This window comes from Aythya ferina (assembly GCF_964211825.1).
Source record: "Aythya ferina genome assembly, chromosome: 2".
Classification (NCBI taxonomy): domain Eukaryota; kingdom Metazoa; phylum Chordata; class Aves; order Anseriformes; family Anatidae; genus Aythya; species Aythya ferina.
In genome coordinates this window covers 21203525-21229220 of record NC_140297.1, presented here as the reverse complement: position 1 = coordinate 21229220, position 25696 = coordinate 21203525, and the positions used below count along the sequence as shown (strand labels likewise).

General features: G+C 36.4%; 1 protein-coding gene across 4 annotated transcripts in view; it reads left to right on the top strand.

Moving 5' to 3' along the window:
- CACNB2 (calcium voltage-gated channel auxiliary subunit beta 2) overlaps nucleotides 1-25696 on the top strand; it is a 242140-nt gene that overhangs the window by 83516 nt on the left and 132928 nt on the right. The window lies entirely within an intron of this gene.

The following is a 25696-nucleotide window of genomic DNA, read 5'->3' as shown; positions in this document are numbered from 1 at the left end:
TCATTTCATTTACAGCAAACACAAATAAGGATGAGTAAAGATGAGGTTAAAAAAGAAAAGATACAAGCCAGTATCATTCTTAACACACAGATGCCAAATGCTGTCATCTTTAAGAGCATGCTGTCATCTAAGAGCATGCTTTAGAGTGTTTTTGTTTTTAAATTCTTGCCTCATAGTATGTTGCTTGTCCTTAAGGAGAAATATAACATGGTTGAACAGATTCTAATTTATACAGGCTGATATACACTGATAATTTCATTGATTTAAATACAACACTGTTTAAAATGAAATTCTTTTCTCAAAGACTTGCACAGTTCATGTAGTGATTTTGAGTATCTCCAAGCTTTGTTGCCCGGTTTTAGCAATTTGGGTTTGAGTATTTTACAAAGTTGTGCAATAACAACAGAGAAGAAAATCCTACCAGTGGCAGAAAGGCTTGAATTCATCAATGCTATCTACTGGTATATATATACATATGTATCAGTATATATAATAAAAGTTAAAAGTTGAATAAATTCAGTATGTAGTCCTTTAAAACTTGGGGTGTGTTTAAAAGTTTCATAATCTTGGTTATTGCTGTAGTCTAGGTTATCTGGCTTTTCAGTCAGTGAAATTTCAATCAATACAAGACATGGCCAGAGGACATCAATATCAGCTGAGGGTGTATTTAATAGTGTTAGAAATAAAGCCAAAGTTAAAATACTTTCATGGCTTTGCTTATGTGTGTAGAATGTTCCTGTTGTTCTATTATATCTAAAATAAATGAAATTGGCTTATCTTCTATTTCTTATGTGTGTGCTCTAAAGTAAATGTTGGAGTAGTCGTAAGGCAAATAACAGAAAAATAAAAAGGAAAATATTCAAGGAATTATGCCAGTAAGTCATAGTAAAGGATATTGCCCTACTATTTAACTAAATGCAGTGAAAAGCATTTACTTAACATATATATAATTCATGTGAAATCCATACAAAAGATGCATACAAATATCTCTTCCCATACACATTGGCTCTGAAAACCCATAACTTGGAAGTTTACTAAGCATCTGGAAGAGAGCAGAGTGGAGGCACGAAGCTGATCCATGCAGTCACAAGTCACTTGGTAGAGGGAGGAGATGATTACCGAGATATGGAGCTGGCAGGGACAGCAGGAGGAGGAAGAGGAGTGACCACTGTCTGAGCTGCACTATATTTCTGGCATCAGAAAGAAGACCATGTGCCTTGCCTTTTTTGAGGGCCTGCCCTATGTAAAGAATAACAAGTAGCATTTGGCAGCCCATGGCACAGGTTCCTATGTTATGCCTGTGAAAGCTTTACTGTAATGATTTTCTCTGAGTGTTGCAGTCCTGTATAATGTTCAACTAATTGCTTCAGAAACTTTGATGAGAAAATTAACAATACTTTTTTTTTCAATGTTACGTTGTCATTTCTGTTTTATATCTGGAGAGCAGAGGTTAATTTCAGTGCCTGTTTAGTTTGAGGAGCCAAAGTGAAATGACTCTGGCAATGTGCTCCTGTTTCAGACAGCTCTGAACTGGGGACAGTTGCAGACAGCCTCCTGAAGTATCTTGCAATCAGAAGTATTCCATGCATTTATATGTTTTGTTTGTTTATTTTTTTTTCCTGCTTGTGATAGTGCTAGGAATTTTATTAAAACCTATAAATTAAAAAAAAAAAAAAAAAAAAGGCAAAAAACACTGCATTAGGTGTTTGGATAAGGAAATCAGTTATTGGAAAACTGAAATACGTTAGAGCTGTATGAATATATACTGCAATACAGTATTTAAAGATCAAGAACTGCATTCTGATTTTCCAAACATACCAGCTACATACACAATAGGATGGGTGATACTTAAAAAAGAAAATGCAGTTCTCTTTATATGAGGCTACAGCCTCACTTTGTTGGTGGAGTAGAAGCTTAGTAAAGTGAGCATGAGACAAGAAGAGAGACGATGGTCTAATGATGAACACATGCAGAGTATGTCTATGTTTATTGTTCAGTGGAGTTCATCAGCTGAGGACCTCCTGTTTTCTGTAAAGAAATTCATGTCCTTTTCGAAAATAAAATAAAGATTCCACCACAGGTACCTACAACAGGGCTAATTTCTGGACTTTCCAGTCATGTCAACATGTGTCAACCTCGTTGTCCATTAATTCGTTATTTTTTCAAGCAGGAATTTGTAATGCACTCTGATGGCATTAAAATTAGCTGCTTTACATAAAGTTTAGTAAAGCCTTCTGTGTGAGGGAATAAATTTAGTTCATTTTACTTGAGCACATCTCGCAAGCCATCAGCAGCTGCGGCTCTAAAATTCTGTGAACTAGGTTAATATTAAGAAGGAAGAAACTCAAATGCCAGCTGTTTTCCAACTCGTTTGTATGGGATGAAGTTTATGTTTAATAGCAGAATATATAGGGTCATGTCTGATCAGTCGCTTAATCTCTTTTACTAGTGACAGGGTAGCTTTGTGTTAGGTACAAATGTGAAAAGCTATATTTATATCCTCTGACTTTCAGAATGGAATAAAGTCATCAATTTCTCTGTGAAATATTTTTTTCTTCTTTAATATGTCTAGACATGGTGCATTTGAAAGAGAACTGCTTCTAATAACTGCTTAACATCTCACTGGGAATCTTTCTTGTACTTTTAAGTGCTTCACTGTGGAAAATTGCCACACTGCTGTAGGGATGTCTATCCAACCTTTTACTTCACCAGTCCAACTATTACAATTTGAACCTCTGTGTACTTATTGGAGGTAATGATCAAGTTTCATTTGAGCCCAAATCATTCAAAAATTAAACGTAGCTTTACAGACAGAATTCTTCCCAAGGAAGCTATTGCCCTTCTGCTGCAGGACCAGACCAAGAGCCTGGTCTGTAGGGTAACCACTGTGCTGAGGTCTGTGGATGTTGCAATGCACTTGGACGCTGCGAAAAGCCATGTTAGCTTTCTACTGTGTTAGTGGTGACTCACTTCACATTTTTAAATTGGCATCTAATTGAGTCTCTAACAGTTTGTTTCATTGGGGACATATGTATCATATTAAAACCACAGAAACTGTATAAATTCAACTGGGAAGTAGAAATTTATGCTTGTATGAGTACACAAATGTATGTTTATACTGTTTGTATCTGTGCAAGAATGCAGTACGTAGATGCATTCTATTAGCATTCTGAGAAGCCCAGAAGCTCTGAGCTTTTTAATTTATTTGCAGGTAATTTTGTTAGGTGGAACTGAGATTACCCTGGTGACAGACTCAATTATGTAAGACGACCTTATTTATGTTAATGTTTCTTTTGGTTTATGTATACTGGTTTGTGCCATTCCTTCCTTTTTCCAGGCTCAAGTAGGACTTGTACTCTTCAGCGCCTGCTCTTCCCAGAACCTGGCTGCAGACAGATTTGTCTCAGCCTAGTCCTTTATCAGATATAGTTTGACTGTAGTGGGGATTCAGCAAGAATCACAAAACCACAGGTTCAAGCCTGCTTAAGGATGCTCCAGGTTGCTCTTGCTTACATCAACCTATTAGTTTCAATGAATTGGGATTACAGGGATTATAGAGAATAACTGGAAATAATAATGAAACAAGTGTTATGAGTTTAATGTATCTGTTCGATTCTCAACCAGTGGAAAGAAAATTAGTTTCTGAGGTTTTTTATCCTATGTTAAAAACTAACTTGCTGCAGAATGGCACTGAAAGTATCTCCTATGCATTTATTTTCTATAACTTTCATCTGTTTTATTCCTCCCAGTATTAACTCCTTTTGTTTGTTTTTTTGGCTTTTTTTTTTTTTTTAATTATTATTGTTATTACTTTAATGTTTCCTCTTTTTATGGTCAAAGTCACAATAAGGGGAAATAATAATTTGATATCAAAGTATATGGAAATTGTGTTGTGGTATTTGCCTGTTACATATGTATAAAGAAATGTTCATGCGTACAATAAATATCTTATGTAAGAGAAGATTTGTCACCATAATAAGAGAATGTCAACGGCAGTTTCCTACTGCTATTAAAACTGTATTATGAGATGAAACAATGCATTCATCTCACACAAGTAATTTATGTTTTACTAGAGCTCTATTCCAGTGATGTTAAGAGAGAATGAAGATGTGTAGCACACAGTTATTTATAAAATACATACTTTTTTGCTTTTGGTGAGGATCACATGATAGATTATAAATGTTTCAAAAGAAATGAATGGGTAAAAATACAACGGTCTTCACTGGTACTGAAACAGAATCCCATGAGCTTCAGCACAGGCCTCTAACAGACACAAAAGCACGGCCTAAAAAGCTTCCTATGATGAGGTGTCACCGATGAGTGAAAGGCAGCCACAACCAGTAAACCATGCTAAAGTGTTCAAGATTGGCTTGTACTTTTATTGTTTCCAGGCAATTTTACCTTGTAGGCTTCTACTCACGGCATTTTATGTTCGGAAAACTATCGCTTGCGCGTTGCCATCTGTGGATAATCTCTCCCTCTCTCTCTCTCTCTTTCTCTCTCTCTCTTTTTCTCTCTCTCTCTCTCTCTCACACTCTCTGGAGAGGCTTTTGTTTGGCCATCTTAATTACATTGATAGTCTAGAGAATTTTTCCAGAAGTTTTTTTACTGTTTCTGCCTTTCAGTGTTAGTTTTTAAAGTTGATGGTTTCTTTCTCAAGATGAGTGATATATATCTTTTCTGGTTGAAAAGATAAAATATTATCAGCATGGAGTACTCCTGTGGTTAGGACTGAACAAGAAGTATATCCTCTGACTTGTTTCAGCCAGCTCTGAATATCATGTCAGATATTTGAATGATCCTTCTCCTTGTGATGCAACAGCTTGTCCAGACAGGGGAAAATCATCGCTGGAAAAGTGCATAAATCCTGAGCTTCTGTTTGTCATTGTGCATCTGTTAACTTTGTATATCATGACGGATTGGTTCATGGTCTGCTTGCAAATGATTCTGTGGTCAGCATTAATAGCAAAGGAGATGATATGTGATTCATTTAAGAATGAATACAAGAAGAATGATCCTTAAAAATGAATGCCAGAGTTGTTCTAAGACTGAGCAAAGTTATTCCATATGCCACATGAGAGAACAGTTAATTTTGGATAGTCTGTATCCCAGAAGGGATGCATAGTTTATCAGAATATAGGTGTTCCTCTGCCTACACATGCATCTTCAAACTATTTTACCTAATTGGGTTATACAATTATTAACAACAGGTTATAAATGAGCTTCTGTTTTAACATTGATCTGTATAGGTTTCATTGAAACTTTCAAATGTATACATTTCATAAGTGGTCTACTTGTTCAAAGGATGATGTGGAATGTATTAGTGAAATTTAGGGCTACATTGTGTATTTTCCTGTTATTGCTGTGATTGACATGATCTGTCATGATGTAAGGCAGCCAACATATAGTACACCAATTTTCAAAACTTTTCTGTACCTCGTTATTTTTGATATACTTTTTTTTGTTTTTCAAAATACAGTCAACATTCAATAGCTGCATTCTTTGCATATTATGTATATATATTTAAATTGAGTTACAGTTTCCTTAACTCCAGCAGAATTTCTGCTGGTTGGATTATACTTCCACATCTACAGGATAAAAATTATGTTCCTCTTAAAGAAAAAAACACAACCAAACAAACAAACCTACTGTTAAACTGCCCAATGATTCATACTGGCAAATTATGAATTATGTACTATATACTATATATCCTGTGAAATTATGAATTATTATTATGCAATAATTCATACAGATAGGTGTGGTTCTGCCTCATGAACTTCTAGACTCTACCAGCTGCTGATTTCCTAAATAGCAGTCAAGGCCCTCTGATTCTCCTAGTTAAAGCTGCTGATGAGCTGGTGATGAGTACTGTTTCAGCTCCATGAAATTGAACGGACTTATTGAAAGAGGAGGGATCCACTAAAAATCTGCATATCCCCCTTCATTCTAGCATATGTAAAACAGAGTGTACCAAACTTTTGCTAGTTATTTTCAGTATGGACAACAAATTTCTGGAAGACAATAATTGTTTTGAAATCAGATGATTATCTCAACTGGAAAATAAATGTTTGCTTTTCTGTCTGCCCCAGTCAGTGTAAGCAGTTTCTAAGGCTTCTTTTAACAACAACAACAAAAATGTTTATGCTGCTGTCTTTGAAAGGTGTTAATAATACATTAAGAATCCTCCACAATAAATGGACAATTCATAAACTAAATTTATGGAATCATGGACTCCTTGCATTTATACAAGTACATTAAATAATGAGTGTAAAGTGACAGATGATGGCTGAGCATAATTTAGGTCTGTATCACATGTAGGTAATATTATTAAGCTAGGAAGTCCTAGAAAAATGGTATTCAGTAATGCATACTACACCTGTGTATCACATTCATGGTGTCCTTCAGCTGAACTTAAATGATTTTTTTTTTTTTTAAATTTATTTCATTGTCTCAGCCTCTTGTTCTGTTTGACCAATCTCCTTTTATATGTTAAGTTTTGTTTTCTTCTTTTCAAGATTCCCTACCACAGATAGGAGGCACAATTAGAGGTGGCACTATAATTTTTGTAATACGTACTACCTTTGTACTTGGTAACCTGAGTTTGTATTTAAATAACTAACTGAATATTCATATTTAAGTATAGTAAGGTCACTGTCTCATACGTTTAATGATATGCTTTTGGAAAGAGCACATTTGAATGTTTGTGAGTTGTATAGATACCAGCAGCAAGCTTCTGCAGGCTTTACCCTGGGAAAGGATGATGCTTCTCACGCATTCGGTGCTCAGATGCCACACACATACTTTTGCATGGAATCCACATTTGAGCAGCAGTGATCAGGTACACAGAGCACTTTAGGTACATAACACTGCTCTCTGCTATACCATGCTGTCTGGGTAATCTGTGAGACCCCAGTGAACTCTTCCATCTGGAAATGGTTTGAAACATTTCCCTATAAATTCATGCAGCTATGAAAAGCAGGATACTTTTTCCTTTTTTTTTTTTTCTTTTTTTTTTTTTTTTTTTTCCCCTCTTTAATGAATGTGCAGCCTCGTTTGTTTTTGCTGCACCATTTCTCTTAAAATGGACTGCTCCAAATGCTTTGATCCTGTGCGGTGAAGCGTAAGTATTTTGCAAATGGTGCTGGCCTGAGTGCTGAGTGAGAAGGCAGAGGTCCTCTTGTATAATCCGATTTCAATCAACTCACTCTAATCACTACTGATAGTTGCAAAATTTAGCCTGGATCTGCTCTGGTAATCTAGATTGACAGGAGGTAAAAGTAAAGGGACAGAAGGACAGAGGAACAAAGAGAAACGAGCAGGGAGGGTGATTTTTTGCTCTTGCGTGAGCTCCTGGGACGCCTGGCTGTGCACGCACATCACCACGGCAGAGGTGAAGCGACAGCAGGTACCTGCTCAGAGTGGCAGTCCCCATCCTGCACCCAGGTGCCACGCTGCCCAGAAGCATGCCTTGTGTACTGACACGGGTCCTGACTCGTTTTGTTACTCGGAAGATCCTGGGGTTGTGAAATATTCAGACAGCAGCAGTTAAACAGCACCAGCGGGCTCTTTGACATCCTCTGCACATGCATTGCTCCCAGCATTGGGCATAATTCTCCTGCAAGCTCCAGGGCTGGAGCTTTAGGAAAGCTGGGTGAGTAGCCAGTACTGTGTTTTCCTGGTGTGTAAGTGAAGTGTCTGGGAGACTGAGTCCTTCTGAATTTCAGTTCTAACTTTTTCCAAGAGGAGAGCCAACTTTGGGTTTCATGGATATACAGAAATACAGCCAGCTTCTGCTGAAGACATATATTTCACAAAGATCTGCTTTTTTCTGACTGGACTATACATCAGGAAGAAAAAATGACTTTTTTTATTGTTACCTGACCACATGCTCAGTGTGCCTGTGCTATTCAGGCACAGGGACTCCGTACACGGGGGTACAGAGGCACTGGGACTATCCCTCCATCCGACTTTCCATGCTGGTGGGGCTGCTGTTGGTCATCTCAGCCTTGCATGTTGCCATGCTAAAAACACCCAAGGCTAAAAATGTGTCCTGGGTAAGTACAGAAGGATGAACAAAATTCCCTTAAATATATGTATTTCTTGTAGAAATTACTTGTAGAAAAGTACACTTCTCTCTCAAAACATAAATAGATCGTCGTAGATGGTAGATTAAAAAGTAACGAGTGATTAAATACCATAATTATTTCTTATTTCTAAGAATTAAGAGTAATAAAAATACATAAATTGGAGCATTGATATTTTGAAGGATCTTTTTTTGGGAAAATTTTTAAATGGTAGGCTTTCAACTTGCTTGTTTTTGATGTATAATTTTCATTTCTGCTAGTAAAGGTTTTGTGCTACTTCTAAATCAATTGCAAAACCAGTATGGCTTTCAGTATACAAGGTCAAGGCCTAAGAGTAAGGTTTAAAGACTTTTTTTTTTTTTTTTGAGGGATTAATGATTTTAGTTATATTTTAATTTCTATTTTTATATATTTCAATGGTTTGTGGCTGTGGACATTCTCATATGTAATATGATACAGATCTTTAAATGCTATTGAAAAAGCCCTAGGAGTTGTTTCCAAATGATCGATATGTTGTAATAAGTTGTAACACACAGTGGGATAAAGCAGACTGCGTTCAGTATATTTTTGTTGATTTTCTTCATCTTTACTAAGAAAGTACATTGCTGTTTTGTCCTTGTGCATTATTTCTGTGTCAGATAGCCAGATTCCCTGCTGGGGAATAAAGTAACACATGAAATATAATTCCAGAGTAAGTAACAGTGGCCTTTCCTAACCCCATTGCATATGATTATATAATGCTGCCAGGGTACAGCCTGCTGGACCCAACTAGCAGAATATCAAACTGTGGCTCTATGCAGAAAGCTGGACACACAGGCAGCTGCTCAGTGGATGGCTTTAGGGCTTCTTCTGTGAGCATACTGAGCCTCAAATCTTGCCTCAATAGTGTTGCCTGCAACTATATGACCTTGTCCAGAGAGTAGGGGTTATTCAGGAATAAAAGGACATATCTGCCAGGTACAGTGTTACAGATATCTTCTTCTCCCTGCTCAGTGATTAGAATCTATGAAAATGTGTTAAGTCTCAGACAACTTAGAAATATGTGTCCCCATGATGTATTTAATCATAGTTGTATTCGTATTCCACAACTTAAGTACTGGGGCATAAACTACTAATATTTATGGTGTTTCCTCCTGGAGGGAGAGATCTCCCATCTTTTCAGCTGTGATTGTCACCAGGTTTAGACATTTTGTATACTATTTCTGTTGGTTGTGTTGAGATCACCAAGGTCCTTGGTCTTACCTGGAGTTTTGCACTGTGGAAAAATCACCAAGAATAAAATAAATATGAACTGTCTCCCTCTTGATACTTTCATTACTGATTTGCATACAAAAGGAAATATTGTATGGTGTCATGGAAGTAGTAAATTTTGGTACTCTGTTCAGTTGAACAATTGATCCAGGGTGTACCTATGATAGCATATCCCTGTGTTGTAAATATTAATGGCCTTTAGTTGTCTCACTAAAACCATAAACATGCATGTGAAATTGAATGACAATTTATGTGATTTGACAAATCTAGTGTAAAAATTGCTGGAATGACTTACAGGTCTGGAACTGAGTGCTACATAAAGAAATATATTCATCATCCAAGCCACTGTAGCTTTCAGAATTACTTCTACTTTATGTAACGTTTTCCCCCTTCATAAATAAATAAATAAAACTGCAAGAGTTATTCTTGAGGAGTTTTGATTTAATTTGAATTCAGTGTGTTCTAGTAGTAGTTGCTGGATATTTGAGATAGAAAGAGCAAAAGGAAGAAATTCAAAGTTTTATAAAAAGATGAAATTGTTTTATGCAACTCTGTTGCATTCACCTTATTTTCTGTGCTCATTCCCCTTAGTTTTCTTGATTTATTTTTTGTTGTTATTGTCTTGTTTTAAATTCCTTTCTCCATCTTCGGAAATAAAACTCACTCATTGCTAAGAAATGGAAGGTATAATTTTCATAGTAAGTCTAAAGAAGGTGCTTGAGCGGGTGCAGAGAAGGGCGACGAAGCTGGTGAGGGGCCTGGAGAACAAGTCCTACGAGGAGCGGCTGAGGGAGCTGGGATTGTTCAGCCTGGAGAAGAGGAGGCTCAGGGGTGACCTTATTGCTCTTTACAGATACCTTAAAGGAGGCTGTAGAGAGGTGGGGGTTGGCCTGTTCTCCCACGTGCCTGGTGACAGGACGAGGGGGAATGGGCTTAAGTTGAGCCAGGGGAGTTTTAGGTTAGATGTTAGGAAGAACTTCTTTACAGAAAGGGTTGTGAGGCATTGGAACAGGCTGCCCAGGGAAGTGGTGGAGTCACCATCCCTGGAAGTCTTCAAAAGACGCTTAGATGTACAGCTTAGGGATATGGTTTAGTGGAGGGCTGTTAGCGTTAGGTTGGAGGTTGGACTCGATGACCTTGAGGTCTCTTCCAACCTAGAAAATTCTGTGATTCTGTGATTCTGTGATAATTTTATGACCAGTATTTTGAATGAGAATAAGTTTACCATAGGTATTACAATGAGGATGTTTAAAACAATTAATGAGAATTTTTCAGTATGTAATGGTGATTATTTTTTTAGTGCTATAATGTATTGAAAACCTGAGGTAGCCTGCAGTGAGGCGTAAAGGCACCTTACAGAATCAGATTTGTGGTCGAAGTATCTCTTGGTTTAAATCCCAACAAGTGGAGATTATCTTCAACTCCTGAAAATCTGGAATTTGACTTTGGAAGTTTTACCTATCTGGTGATTTCATCTTGACTTTTATCCATATTCAGTGGAAATATGAGGGCTCAAAACTGAATAATGAGTGTAAGAAAAAATTTTGGCTATAGTCGAGCAAAGCATTTCAACATCTGCTGAAATTTCAGCATATTACCCACCTGCTTAAAACTTAAGCCTGTGGTCAATGCTTTTCCAAACCAGGGTGTTTCATAAATTTACGTTATTCTATAATTAAAGCTGATGTTTGATCCCTGTGTCTTTAGAATACAAGTTTCTAAGGACAGGAAGCATGCTGTGCTTGTGTATCATTGTACAAATGATTGCTACCTACACAAGTCATATTTCTCATGTAGAGTTTCAGACTGCCTACCTGGGTGCCTTCCCCTGGGAAAAACAAAACAAAAAACAGGCCAAACCAAAACTTTCTACAGTGTTTAAAAGCTAGGAGGTTCCTAAGATCTTTGCCAAAATTTGGCACCAACACGTCTGACAGAACCCTGACTGATGTAAGATGTAAGGACCATCACTTCAGAAATCACAAGACCGAGAAGTGAAAGTCTCATGGCTTTCAAGAGCTGAGGTACTGACAACTTTTAGTGTTTTTTTTTTTTTTTTTTTTTTTTTTTTTTTTTTTTTCCATGCTACAGAAACCTTTCACATACCATTTGATAGATCTGCATGATTTCAGTAAGGCTGTAGGGTTTCCAGATGCAAGCCTTGGTTTCATGTATGTGGTCTTGAGGAATGCTTTGGTCACTGCTGCATATGATGTGTGACATTCTTTAAAGTTCATTAAATGGTCATGAAGGAGATGTGGTGACTTCAGTTTTAAGTTATATACAGAATATTTTTACTCTATCTCTAAAGGATGGGGCTGACACATGTGAATGCTTTTGAAAAGTCACTGGGAAGATCTGAGTCTGTCTAGACAACATGACTGTAAAATCTGTTTGTCATCTAATGCCTTGTGGTTGATTTTTGTTGTTGTTTTGTTTTGTTTTAATTTATTCTGTAAAATGCATCCATTTAATTATCCCTAAGGAGATCATTTTATTGATCTGTCTTCTATCGACATGTATTTCATTTTTATTGGACAGTGTAAGCGTTTTTATTATTTGTTACTTTATGTCCATAGAAGAAATCTACAACCTACACCTGTGAAAAAGCCACTAGATTGCAATCTTGAGACAAAATAAAATGCAGGACATGGTGGATTTTTTTAAACCATGTTTTTGACCTGCGCAGCAGATGATGGGGAGAATTTAAAGAAACTTTTAATTTTGAAGTACCACAGGGTGTTCAAAATAACGTTTTATGCCTGTTAATGAAATATTCCTCTCTGTATTTCTTTTAAAATATTTGGCCAGTCTGTTATACTAGAATATTACAAAAAGTAAACACCTTTTAGTATTTTGTGACAGGCACTTAATTTTGTACCTTATGTCATTTTCAATGGTAGCATTGATTTTACAGAGTTCCACATACAACTTTTTTTTCCCCAACCAAATGTCCTTTGGCCTTTGGAGCCACGCAAGGCCTGCTGGAGGGCTGCAGGCTTTGACTCAGTGAGCAGAAAGGTCATCGAGCCACAGAAACCCCTAAATAAATTCCAGTTCTGTAGCTGAAAGCCTCCTGCCATACTTTGCTGTCAGTAGTTGTAGATCATGGTGTCCATTGCAAAACAAGTCAAGTCTGTGTGCCACAATGTTAGAGTAATCCTCCTTCCTTGGAAGACAGGTTTGGGTGGGTAGAAAATTTGCTGCATTGCTATTACCATAAGTAGGATGCTTGAAAGTGCATAGACAGTATGTTTCTGCTTTTATTAATATTTAAATTGAGTTGTCACTGTTGGTATTTAAGAGAGAAATCTTCTTGACTGCAAATTATCTATTATATCTGTCCTCTTACTTATTAGCACTCTTTGTCACACATCTCTTACCACTCAAATTCAAAGGAGTGGAATTTACAGAGAAGGAAGACTGACTTTATGTAATTAACTAAATTACAATTCCTGATGAATTCCCTGAGCTAATAAAAGTGAGTGATACTTCTATCTCACTTTATTACTTAAGAAGTTATATGATGGTGCATGTAGATTTGCAATGGTAAAGACAGTGATGAATGAAGGAGGAAAGATAGGATATAAATAATGAAATATGCTTTTTCCAGCTCAGAATGTTTCAATGGTGGATGGGACATCTGTGGTAAATATACAGAATACAAATTCAGTTATACTGATTACTGATCCAGAAACTTGCAATATACAGTATCTTGAGGGGAAAAAAAAAAAAAAAAAAAAAAAAAAAAAAAGTAAGAGAAAATGGAGATAAAGAAAATGACAAATTAGAGTTTTGAATGTTAAGAAAAGTGATAGTGTTAGAAAGGAAAGATTAAACAAATATGAAAATACAAGGAGGAAAGTGCAACTACAGTAGGAGTTCTATTTTTGTGTCTGCATTTTGGGTCAGTTTGGAAATAGGAATTTATATAAGTTTTTTGAAGAACAGACAGTGGAAAAATGTGAAAAGAATTGAAAAATTATCTGAGCACAGATTCTACTCTAAAACATGGAGGATAATGAGAAGAGAAATTTGCTGTACTCTTCCTAAGAGAAAGGACAAAAGATTCCCTCAGAGGGGTTCTTTTTGCATGAGGTACATGGAAGAGAGAAGCTTGGAGAGAAGCAGTCACTATTTACCGGCATGCTGTTGTTCTGGATGGATTAGTATTGATCTCATGAGGAGATTGCTTATAGCTACAAAAGTGGGTGAAGTGAGGAAATATTAAAGATTTCCATCTATATATAACATGGACCAGTAATAAAGCTGTTGCTCATTTCAAGGGTTTTTAAGATGTTATTGAAAGAGACTAGGCAAAGATCTGATAGAAGTTCTAAGTTCTAAGACTCCTGAGTGCAGCAGTATCTCTGTGGGCTTGAAGATCTGGCTGTGCAATAATCAGAGCAGTCCATGGCAATTGATTTCTCAACTCTGGCTTGCACAGAGACTTTATCCTTTGATAAACGATGGCCAATGTCATTAGAAGATTGAGATAGCTCAAACAGCTGCAGATATTTTTGGCTGAAATGCACCACTGTCAGCAAAACAAAAACAAACAAAAACCACAAAAACAAAACCAACCAACCAAAAACATTCTTACATTTGTTACATTGCTTGTAAAGAGGTGTTTCTTTCCAGTAAATCAATAGGCTACTGGTTTGGTTCTGTCTTGTCCAGGCTTAATGTGCGCTAATGTGATACTAAATCTGTCAAATAACCATGGACTAAAACGACATTGTCATTTGCTTTCCTTCCAGTTGTTATCAAGTCCTCCTTATTTGTTGGTGACAGCTCTTAGCATTCTTGCAAGATAGAGCAAGCTTCCTCGGCAAAGCTCTGATTAGGACTTTGGCTCTGGCTGCCAGTAGTCCAAGTTTTCTATTAATAGAGACAGGCTTGGGCTGGCTCCACGCTTCAAACACAAACCTGTGGGAAAGCTGCTGTGGCCACCAGGTTGTCTCTCCTTGCTTGCACAGACTCAGTGGTGCAGTGCAGAAAGTTTGGGAGATTTGAAGCATTAGGAAACAAAAGTTTACTTCCATACTACTGCCTCCTCTATTTTTTTCTTATTTCTTGGTGTAATCACCACTGATTTTGGTTGGAATTAGATGCATAATCCAGTTAGCATGAAGGCTGTCTGCACACGCAGAACATCAAGTGGTCTGTCAGCTGGTGGACTTGCTTCCCTGGAAATTTCTTAAAGTTTTGCCATGGATAAAGGAAGCTAGGATTCTGCACACATCCCCACAGCCTGTGTGTGGGGATGTGTGCATGTGGGCAGGACCTGTCTGCATATGTTGCAGGCTGGTGTTTGGGCTCAGCAGTGGGATGTGGCTGGTGTCAGGGATACCCTCCTGCTGATAAACATTCCCGGAGTACTTTTTCTCAATATCATATAATAGCAAGTATATAGCATATATCGCAGAACCTAATTGCTACTTCTAATCTCTACAGACTTCGAAATCACATAGATACAGAAGGGAAAGTCAGAGAGATGTTTTTCCCTTTATAAGAAGTAAACTTTGGTTTGTTTTTCAGTATCAAGAGTTAACAAAAAGACAGAAGAAGTTACCGGTTGCCACAGTCACAATCAATTTGAGTTGACCTAAACTGTCTAGATTAAGAGATTTAATTTTATTTTTTTCCTTGGTTTATTCTGTTTATTCTGGGATAGAGAGAGCACAGGAAAAAGTATACTCCTGTCTTTGAAGGTAATGTTGTCTGAAATGAAATAAAAAGTGAAGTAACAGAAGCTTCTGTGGATAAAAGGGAATTATGCCTGTTTCTCTCGGTGGTATTTGACATTCAGTTCTGGACAGAGGAATGCCAGTGTATATTCCACTGGGTTAGTTATTTCTGTTGTCACTTCTCCTTTTCTTTTCTTTGCAGCTGCTAAAATCAGAGAAGCTTATGATATAAATTTGCAATGTAATTTTCCTCTATTTGAATTGCAAAGTATAAGGTTGACTGAGGTCTGCCTGTTACTTAAATTTATGACAAATTGCCAGATACATCTTGCATTTCTGGAGGCATAAGTGGACCCAGAGAGTTTAAAGTTTAAATGGTTTATTTTTCCACTGATGCATGACAAATTTAAACATGTAACTGCATAAGCATTTATGAGGTCTTCACTCAAATCTTTAGTGCATTAGTGGGAGAATTATTCCTAAAAATGTGGTAGCCAAGGGAAATAAAAAGGGAGAGTAGAGACCAGCTACTGGGTATTTAGGACTGAGAACATACTGTAGTATTAGGAAGGCTCCAGAAATATAGAAGATGGGGAAGCATTTCCTCTTCATATTCAAATATATTATTCATATATATTCATCCCCTTCATATATTATAGATGACATAGATCTGTTATGTTGTCTGAGACTAGCCCTGGATGTTACGGTCTTAAAGTTTTCTGTTTGGATTCATCTTGCTCCCTTTCTCAAATCTTTGTGCTGGTCATAGTTGCCAAACTTCAACTGGAATCCTGGATTTTGTAATATCCTGCAGTTATTTTATACCATCAAGTTATTTTGCCCTTCAAATAATGTGTGATGCCATAAAAAATAAAAAATAAAAATAAAAAAAGCATAAAATAAGAAGGGCTCATGAGAAATATTCAAGAAATGTGTCCATATTTTAGTCATAAACTTTTGGATACAGTTGGCCAGAATTTCATGGAAATTTAGTAATTGTATTCTCGGGCTTTTGTGCTTTTGTGTATCTGTTTATTTCTTGCTGTCTATACTCATTCATAAGAGGATATTTATATTTAACTTTGAATTCATAAGGGATGTCAGTTCCCTTGAAAGCCTTCCTAAGTTCCATTTTCATTAGGTAGTCTGTTCTTGAAGAAAACTAAAGACAGTTTTTCCCATGTGGAAATTATTTCTGAGTATTTAGACCTAATCTGAATGTCTGTCTGTGCAGACAACGAAAGCAAGCAAAGTATGCATTTATATTATCAATGTTGTAGAAATAACTTTTTTAAAATTTCCATGATTAAAACAAAACAAAATGAAAAAAAAAACACACACACACACAAAACAAACAAACAAAAACAAACAAAAAACAAACAAACAAACAAAAAACAGTTACCATAGCTTCTCTGAATGATCATGAGGAATACAATTACAAAGATACTAAGAAACGTTTATTTCTTGCCTCTTAAAGGGACGTTGGTTAGAAGGCTTCAAAAGTGGGGTGAAAACTGTATTGTCACTTGTTAACACAGAATATAACTGTTAATTGCTAGACTAGATACATCTGGGCAAACTGCCATCAGCTCAGTTACATTTTTGGTGTTGTCATGTAAGAGTAAGAAATTACCTCAGAATGTTTATTTAAAGTCAGTAAATTCATACAAAAGTATGTCATGCAGAGAATGTATATGTACAAATAATGTGCAAACAGTTACCTGTGTGGAAGTATGTGTTCCATTCACATGAAGGCCTTTGGCAATGTGGATGTATTTCTTTTTCATTATACAACTCCTAAATACTTTCAGTCACAAGTGAAAGCATCTTGGAAATGAGAGGAGAGATTCAAAATCATTAACAATTCAAAGTAATTTGCCCTAGGAAAAAACAAACAAAGAAAAAAAAAAAAAAGCATAAAACAGCAGAGAAGTAAATACAGCTCAAAAAGCTTTAGGGTTCAAGAATTCAAAAATCCAGACCTTTGCTTGAAGTCTTTCAACATGCCTTCTCAGCAGAATCCTAAAGAGTTACCATTCTGCCTGACTTCCCACTGTCTCTGCTTCCTAATTTCCTTACCTTCATGTTGGCTTTGGTAAATAAGTATTTGGCTACTCTAATGGATTCAGTTCTATACAGCATATTTATTTTTTGCCCTATTTCCATGCCAAATGCTGTTTTCTCATTTTAGCATGTCCTTGGCCACTCTTCAGGCCAAATCCCTCTCCTTTATGCTCCTGCTATGTTCTTGAATGCAAAATATTAGTAGTCAACTGTGTGAGAATTCATTAAGTAAATTTGATGAACTTCAATAGGCACTTTGATAGTTACTGTAATATATTGTTATCTTTAGATTTTTTAGAAACTAATACTCAAGAGATGCTTTGAAAGAAACACAAATCTTTAAATATTCAACATTTCAAATCAATACTGTATTCTTCAGGTCTGAATTACTTTTTATTGCAGGGCTCATCTATGTTCAGTGTGTTCAGATTTTACTGTCTTTTTTTTTGTTTTATCTTCCACTGGAAGACTTACTTCCAATTTGAAACCTACCCTGTGGCAAAGAGTGAATTGCACTTCTTTTTTTACTATGATTTCCCTTGAGCCATCCAGTCATTTTGAGGTTTTACTGTCAGATTTCCCTCTACATCTACCCTGTGTTGAATAAAAAATACATATTCACCATAGGAGAAAATGACTCAAGCAAAAGAGAAGGCATAAGGAAAGATGTTATTTTACAGATTCTTGTAATTGCTGCACACCTCAGTGTGGTTTCCAATTGTTAAACTACAAGGCCTGTCTTACTCTTTCTTTGGCTATCAAAGTGCATGAACATCTAAAAATATTAAGGAAAAGATTATGAAATGCACAAAGGGAACAGAGAAATTGCACTGATGTTATCTCAGTTGTTGATATCTACCTCTCTATTTATTTCTCAATGGGAGGTATGGGTCAGATATGACACCTTATGACAAACTGCTTCCTCTTCATAAATCATCATCTCAGTCTGCTCCTAGAACTGTTCCTTTTGTTTTTGTTTTTGTTTTTTATTTTTGTGTGTGTGTGTGTAAATAGGATGTTACTGGAATGGCTTAGCGTATTTATGGCCTCTATTGGTCATCAAAAACTTAGAGCACTAGCTAAATACACTTCACTTTTATTCAGAATCATCTTAACATACAGGAGAAACTTCAGAGGACAACCTCCAGTTTTAGGGACTTGGGGCTTCTTCTCCATAAAGCCCTGATTTGCAGCCTTGGTAGTTGGTCTTGTACCATGACTTGCTTCTCTCAAAGCAGACAACTGATTTGTTTGGTATTTGGTTGACCACTTAGGACAGAGTGTACTTTTCACTTTTGCTGTAATCTCTATTTTAAGTGATTGAAAAACAAACAAACACACACTGTAACTAATAATTATTTAGTCTGTTTCTGAACACTTGCAAAACATGAATGCACAAGTACTCAGAGTGCATAAGTGGATTCTATACTAGATCTGGAAGACATTAATACATGGTGATATTCTTTGGAGTCACCAACCGTTGATATAAAATAGGAGCTAATGAGGCAAAACATAACTAGAGAATGGACATTAATTTTATTCTAAAATAGCATATTTTGGAGCAGATTTTTATTTTATTTTATTTTATTTTATTTTATTTTATTTTATTTTATTTTATTTTATTTTTTATTTTGGGGGTAAAATATTTCTTAGTATCCCAGAGACTCATGTGAAGAGATTTTTCCCATTGTAAATAGAAAATAAAACAAGCTGCATGCCAGTTATTTCAATGCTGACAATTGGACTCTTGCAAGGTCACTTTCAAAAGCCCATAAACTTAATTAAGTTCTATTGTGAGGTTTGAAATGAAGAGTAAGTTGAAAAATGTTGGACTGCCAGAAATTTTGAACTGTTCCCAGTACTGCAGCCAACAAAACTGCAGTAGAGAGGACAGGGCAGAACACGGCTATGGTCCTTAGTTCCTGGCAAAATGACATAGAGATAGAGCAAAATCTCTTAAGTGACTTTCCAACTTTCTTTTGAACAGACTGTTCTCTCAAGTAGAGTTTTGAATGCCATCAGCTCAGTTACATTTTTGGTGTTGTCATATAAGAGTAAGAAATTATCTCAGAATGTTTATTTAAAGTCAGTAAATTCATTCTGATTTAAACTCAGCATGCTTTGTAACAGTGCGAGGAAAATACTTGATATAATATGATTATACTGTATTTCTGATTAATAAAATAAAATCATTCACACAACTTCCTTCTGCACTGTCATCAGAACAGGCATGCAGGTATGCATCTTTTCACCTGCACAGAGCATGTGGGCTGCACTGGACAAGTCCGTTAGTGGGACCGTCTTTCTCCATCAGCTTTGCAGTCAATCACCTCTTTGAACTGTTGGACTGGCATCCTTTATAAGCAACCCTCTGAATGTCCTGCCTTTCAAAAACCAATGGGAAGCTTTTTTCAGATCAGCAAATCCAGTGACCAGCTCTTGATAGTCATGGTCCTGGGACTGGGACTGGCTGGTGTGGCGGGGGAGCATTAAGGTTCAGGGGCTGAAAGGAAACCCAGGGCTCCAGCTGGGATGTGACGTTTAGCTGCTGCGCTTCCATGGAGTGAGCTTGGTGTGATGAGGGAAGATATTTACCTGTCTGAGGCAAAGCCAGTAATAGACTTCCCCTAATTACCTTTATTCCCCATCTGTCCCAAGATTGGTATGTCTGACAGTGTCGACCAGGTTATCTTGGCCCTGTATCCATTGTTGATATGGTTGCTGGCATCAGGTTATGTGCATGAGCAGTACAGAGGTCACAGAAATGGATCCATCATGCATAAGTGAGGCAGTGGTATCTCTGTAACTCTTGCTGCTAGTGGGAAAGAAGTGTGCTAAGTGATCAGATCCAGGTAAGCATGTGGATTTTAATTTGGACTGTTTCTGTGGGTGATTTGAGCACTCATTAAGAAATAGCTGCTCTTTTTTTTTTTTGGAGCCATAATCAGAATTTATCTTCTGCATGAGATTATTTTATTTCTTTAAAAAAACGCAGAAAGTCAGGGCACTTTTTTTGGATGACAAGCAGTTGTGAAACTTCTATGTGTGTATGTAACTGCATCAGAGAGGGAAGGAGAGGGAGAGAGCTTTTCAATTGCAGACTTTACTGTAAATTTCCCTTAACACATTGGTAAATTTGAAAGAGGTTACTTTAAGAGATGTTTGTAGGTGACCTCTTCCAAGGAACAACACATCTGGTGTGTTCTTAAAGTACCTCCTCTGACTTTGTGTTTGCAACTAAAATCATACAAATGTTCACATTGCCTCCTTTAAAAAATAAATAAGTCACTTAAGTTGAAATCTAAACCCAATTGGTCTAAACTACTGGAGTCATTTCTTCATTTTTAGGAGCTGAGCAGTGTTAGACTAATTCATGGTAGTGAATTAAGGACTTTTTTCACTTGCAGCCAATACTTTTAACTACTCCCTTGTATCTTTTTCCGTAGATTTATTGTTGCTAAGGGAAATTCTTTGAATCCTCTGAGAAATGTGGTATGTTCCCACACTAATGGAAACTACTGTATTCTTGTAGTATACAGTTTTCAAGGAACTCCTCATGCTGTGAGTTACATCATGAGTCATGAACGCGTTGGCTCTGGGAACGGGTGTTCTCCTAGTGACGGTGTAAACTCACTGGTGTAAATATTGCATTTTTAAGAAAAACGAAGGAAAAAGCTCTTCAGCATCAACCTATATATTCCAGATTAGTTAATTGTGATGCTGGATGGCAGGCTTTGAATTCAGTCTCTTCCTGAAGTACTAGTACTTGTTCTATTGTAGTACAGTCCTACCAGCTGTGGTCATCAGGGGAAATGTTCTGCACTCAGTAAGCAACTGGGGCATGTTCTTGGATGCTGAGTGTCACAGAGATCACAGATTCACTGTGATTCAGTGAATCACATTAGTGTGGCCACTGAACATTTTAGGTTATAGCTTCTCCATATAGCTTCTCTATAGCTTCTTCCATAGTAAATGGTTAGAATCGAGGCTTAACTTTTAAGACTGGGGAAGACAACACAACCTTGGTCTGATCCCACACTCTTTGAGACAGCAACCAATTCCAGTTATGAGTTAGTTTAAGGGTGGAAAAATAGGTATAATAAAGCTCTGAGCTTTTCCTCCTTATCCCTGCCTGTTAAGTAATTGCAGTTGGGATTAGAGTAGTAACATAAATGTAAAACTCAACTTTAGCAATCATAAAAAATATCTCTTCCTTGCTAGCAGAAAACCACCTAGAAGTGGTTAAGAAGTGGCTAAGACTGTAGAGCAAAAACATTAAAAAAAAAAAAAAAAGCTGAATTACAAAATAATTCAGCCATAGAAATAGAATTCTTATATGTTATTTATTGGTAGTTTTAAGGCCATTATCAATTTCTACTTGTACATTTATTTTCAGGGATACTTTGTACAGGTTTTTGTCACAGTTTATTTGAAGAATGCATTCAATAAAGATTAAACATAGAATGAGCAGGTGTTGTAATATTTTCTGATCATGGACTTCAAGTTATTTACAATAATTTGTGCTACTTTTGCAATTCTGTGCCTAAGGTTATTTTATTCTTCCATTAATGCATTCTTAATCCTTTGAAGTATGACTGAGTGGATCTGTTACATGAAGTGTAAAACTGAGACATTATCCAGAACATCCTGTAAGAAACAGGTTCCTATTTTAAAGGTACTCATGGCACTTTCATCCCTTGCAGGCAATGTTTGTGTTTTGTTACTGGTCCAGTATTATTAGGGAGCTGATCAGTTCTCTAACTAAGTGGGTGCAACTTCTCTGCACCATTACTGACAAATTCTGCTCTCTGTTTATGAGGTTTCTAGTTTTTAATTTGCATGAATAAGCATCGTTTCATCTGTTTACAGCTGTCAATTAGAACAGTTGAATGCTTTTGTTTTCACAGAACTGAGCAAATGCCGGTTATCCACGGGTATTTATCATGGCATAGAGGATGGGGTTTGGGACTGTTGACTGCATCCACCAGTTCTCCCCAAGTGAACTCCTCAGACAGTCAGCCCAGCCATGGGGTTTTGGGTGTTGAGTGGGAAAATCTTCCGTCATGGATGGTCAATCCATGGTCAAAAAGGGGAGTCAGAACTTTAAATCTGATAATTTTGCAGAGTTCTTAGGTGTGGTCACTCCTGACAAAATGTTAGTAAATATCATCCATCTTTTCAGTGTGTCTCATCCTGTTGAAAGATAACCTCCAGGTCCAGAAGCACTTTAGCTTCATGTATTTGTGAATGTCAGCTGAGGACTCTGTTGATCCAAAGGAAGGATGTGAGAAATATCTTCAACAAGACTGGTTTCTGGAATTTTTTAGACATAAAGTCAGCATATTAACAGGGGCTATATTTTTAGCCAACATTGCTTCCTAGCAACAGACCATTTACTGTACTATGGGCTTAAAATGTATTAAATAATTTTAGCTTTCCTACTTTAACCTCTGTGGATTACAGTAATGCCTCAAGGCTCTTTTCCTGTGCTGTTCTATATGCCTTCCGGTACAAGGCAACAAACTACAGTCAAGGCCATATTGTACTTAACCCCCAATTTTTTATTTTTTTATTTTTTTTTTTTTAGCATCAGGGTGATGACATTTTTTCTGCTACCTTCTTACTAAGCAGCTAGCTAAGTAAATATTTAGGAACTCAGAGAGACTGCTATCCAAAAGCTGTCCTGGTTTATGTTCAACACATTTTCAAAATATAAAAAATAGCAAGTCATTCTGTAAAAGTTGTGAGTAAGAATGAAAGATATAATAAGAATGGGGGTGGTCTGATAATTTTTCAAATTGTGTAGTTATTTCCACGGGATAATGAAGGAATATATTTCTTCTAAAATAATAATTATTAATAATTATTTATATTTCTAAATACTTCTAAATATTTCTAAATACTTCTAAATATTTCAGACTTATCACTGAGTGATTTTCACATTACGGTTTATTTTTATATTCAAGTTACCATATTGTTTTGCAGAACTAACTCTAAATAGTTTTGATTTTCATCTGTAACCAAAGTGCATATTATGCTGAAGGCAAGTTGGAAACCTGTCTCGCTTGAGCAGCTTATTGTCTAAATAAAGACTGTACTGTTTAAAGAGGATACTTTGACTGAAGTATTTAAATGGTCTAGACCTGATAGTGCAAGAAGGCAAAGGTCATTAAAGTCATTTTCTCATTATCCTCTAGCCTTCTAAGTGCTGATTAAATCTGAAGAAAATCATCACCTCCAGTGAGGAACCTGCCTTTCCATCACCACAGTGCAACCACTGAGGTTAAAGCAAAAAATACTTTTCCATTCAACTTAAATGGATAGGAATGGCTATAGAAAGAAGAAAATAATAATCCTTCACCAAGTTCAGGACAAGGATGGCTATTCATTGTAGACTTCTCAAAGTAACTGAAAGTCTAATTGAAGAATAGATTAGCCAAAGTCTTTTGAAATGCTTTAATTACTGTACAGTTCTAAAAGTATTTTGAAATGTTTAAATTTGGTATTTAATTGATTTAAATATATATATATATGTTTGAAAGATGTTAATATTTTCCAAATACACAAATACTTGGATATTTGAAATATTCTAAACTTCCAAATACATTTTTAATTACTTTTTACCGTTTGAAAGAAATATACATTGATTTAGCCCATGTAACTGTAGTTCTGTCCCACTCAGCAATGAATTCACAAGGTACTAAACTCCGGAGGTTTAGGAGTTTCATGTTGTTGATTTATTTTCATCTTTTGACCTGTTTTATTTGCTAGTGTAAACTTTAAGAGATACCTTTTAACATGAGATTTCTGGCAAATTATCTTAACTTAAATCAACTTGTGATTTTGTTTGTTTGTTTGATTTATTAGATCTAAGCTAAGTGTTTTTCCAGTATTCCTGGAAGTTATAACCTTCTCCTTTACCCTTTCAGAATTCCTATGTAAAATGTGAAGTACAATCCTTGGGGTAATTTTGTTGTTATTTATGCATGGGTAAAGAAAATTACAGCTGTCAGGCTTTGAGCACACCATGGAAGATGTTTATGCAAATCACTGAGTTATTCTGCATGCTTAATATTATTTTGCATATAATCAAACACGTCCATTTGAAAAATAGAGGTGCTGACGGAAAATGGCTATTCACTCTAGTTGGTAAAGTCTTTTATTTTATATAAATAGGGTATATAAAAAGTAAACATATTGCCTTATTGCCACATCTCAGTTATTGCCTGGTAGAAATAAAAAGGATATTTTTGTCTTGTTTCTTTGTTTCAGGTGCTTTTCTGTTTGATTACCAATTAATATTAACTGTGCTAATGACTATGTAGTATGGAAGTTGAAACTGAGATCTCGGCTGTTGGGCAGATCTTTAACTGTTACTGAGGAAAGGAAAATCAGCAGTGCATTCATGACCTACGTCCAAATAAGTGTAAATTTCTGATGAGTGGCTGTACAAATAGCATACATTCTTAATTCATAAATCTCATAAAACTGAGTCCTGTATCAGATATCAATTTTTAAAATGCTAATCTTGTAAGTGCATTTTTCATTTTGTACTTGCACTTCAGTAAAAGTAAACTGGAAAAAAAAAAAAAAAAAAGTGTATTCCTGGTATTGTACAAGATATTACGTAATGTTACAATACATTGATTTGGCCCCTGCTTCCAAAAATGAATTATTCAAGTAGCTCTGATTAGGAATGATAGAGCACGATCATTAACATTGCTTTCTCAGTTTTCAGGCTGACAGAGCAGGTGCTTGAAGTCCACTAGTTTTCTGTACTTTTCATGTAGCAACATGTCATTATTTTTATTTTGTTAACCTTTGTCTCCATTTGGGTCTTAATATCTCACAAGTTTACATCTTGTTTCAGTAGCTCACTCCTGTTTGTGCATACTCTGAAGCTGCCAGATGAAATCTGGCAGGAGAACGAGGCAGAGATATTCTGGGATCAAAATGTTAGGAGCTGAGCTCTTGTGTCAAGAGCAAGATACTTCTTTCCCATAAGAAATTCTGGAGTCTTGAAGGACAGAGCTTTCAGGGTTGAAACACTGAGTTTGGACTCTGTCTTCTTTCTGGGTCCTTTTCTGGATCTGGTGCTTCTCATCCATCCATCATGAGCAGGTGGTACCCACCAGGCACTTCTGGGTGTGGATATAACCTGAAGGCAGTCAAGGAGGGCTGCTCAAAATTCAACCAGGAGCAATGCTGTGATACTCCCCTTGTGTGTTACTCTGAATACACAGCTCAATGTAAATGTGCCCATATTTAATCAATACCATTTAAGGAAAGGTTGGACATGGTGCTTAGGGACATGGTTTAGTGGGTGACATTGGTAGTAGGGTGATGGTTGGACCAGATGATCTTGGAAGTCTTTTCCAATCTTAATGATTCTATGATGGAAGATTATGCAGATCAGTTCTCTAGTGTTGTCCCTGAATTTTGCTTTTTTTTCAATCTAAAAATGCTGTATAACAAATGTTAGGATTATGCTAAGCTTGAAACATTATGTAGTGTTTTCTATATTGTGCCAGAAGGATGTCAACCCATATAAAAGCTATAGTTACTTAATGTAAATTATGTGTTGACTTTCTGATTTTCTCGTTTGTG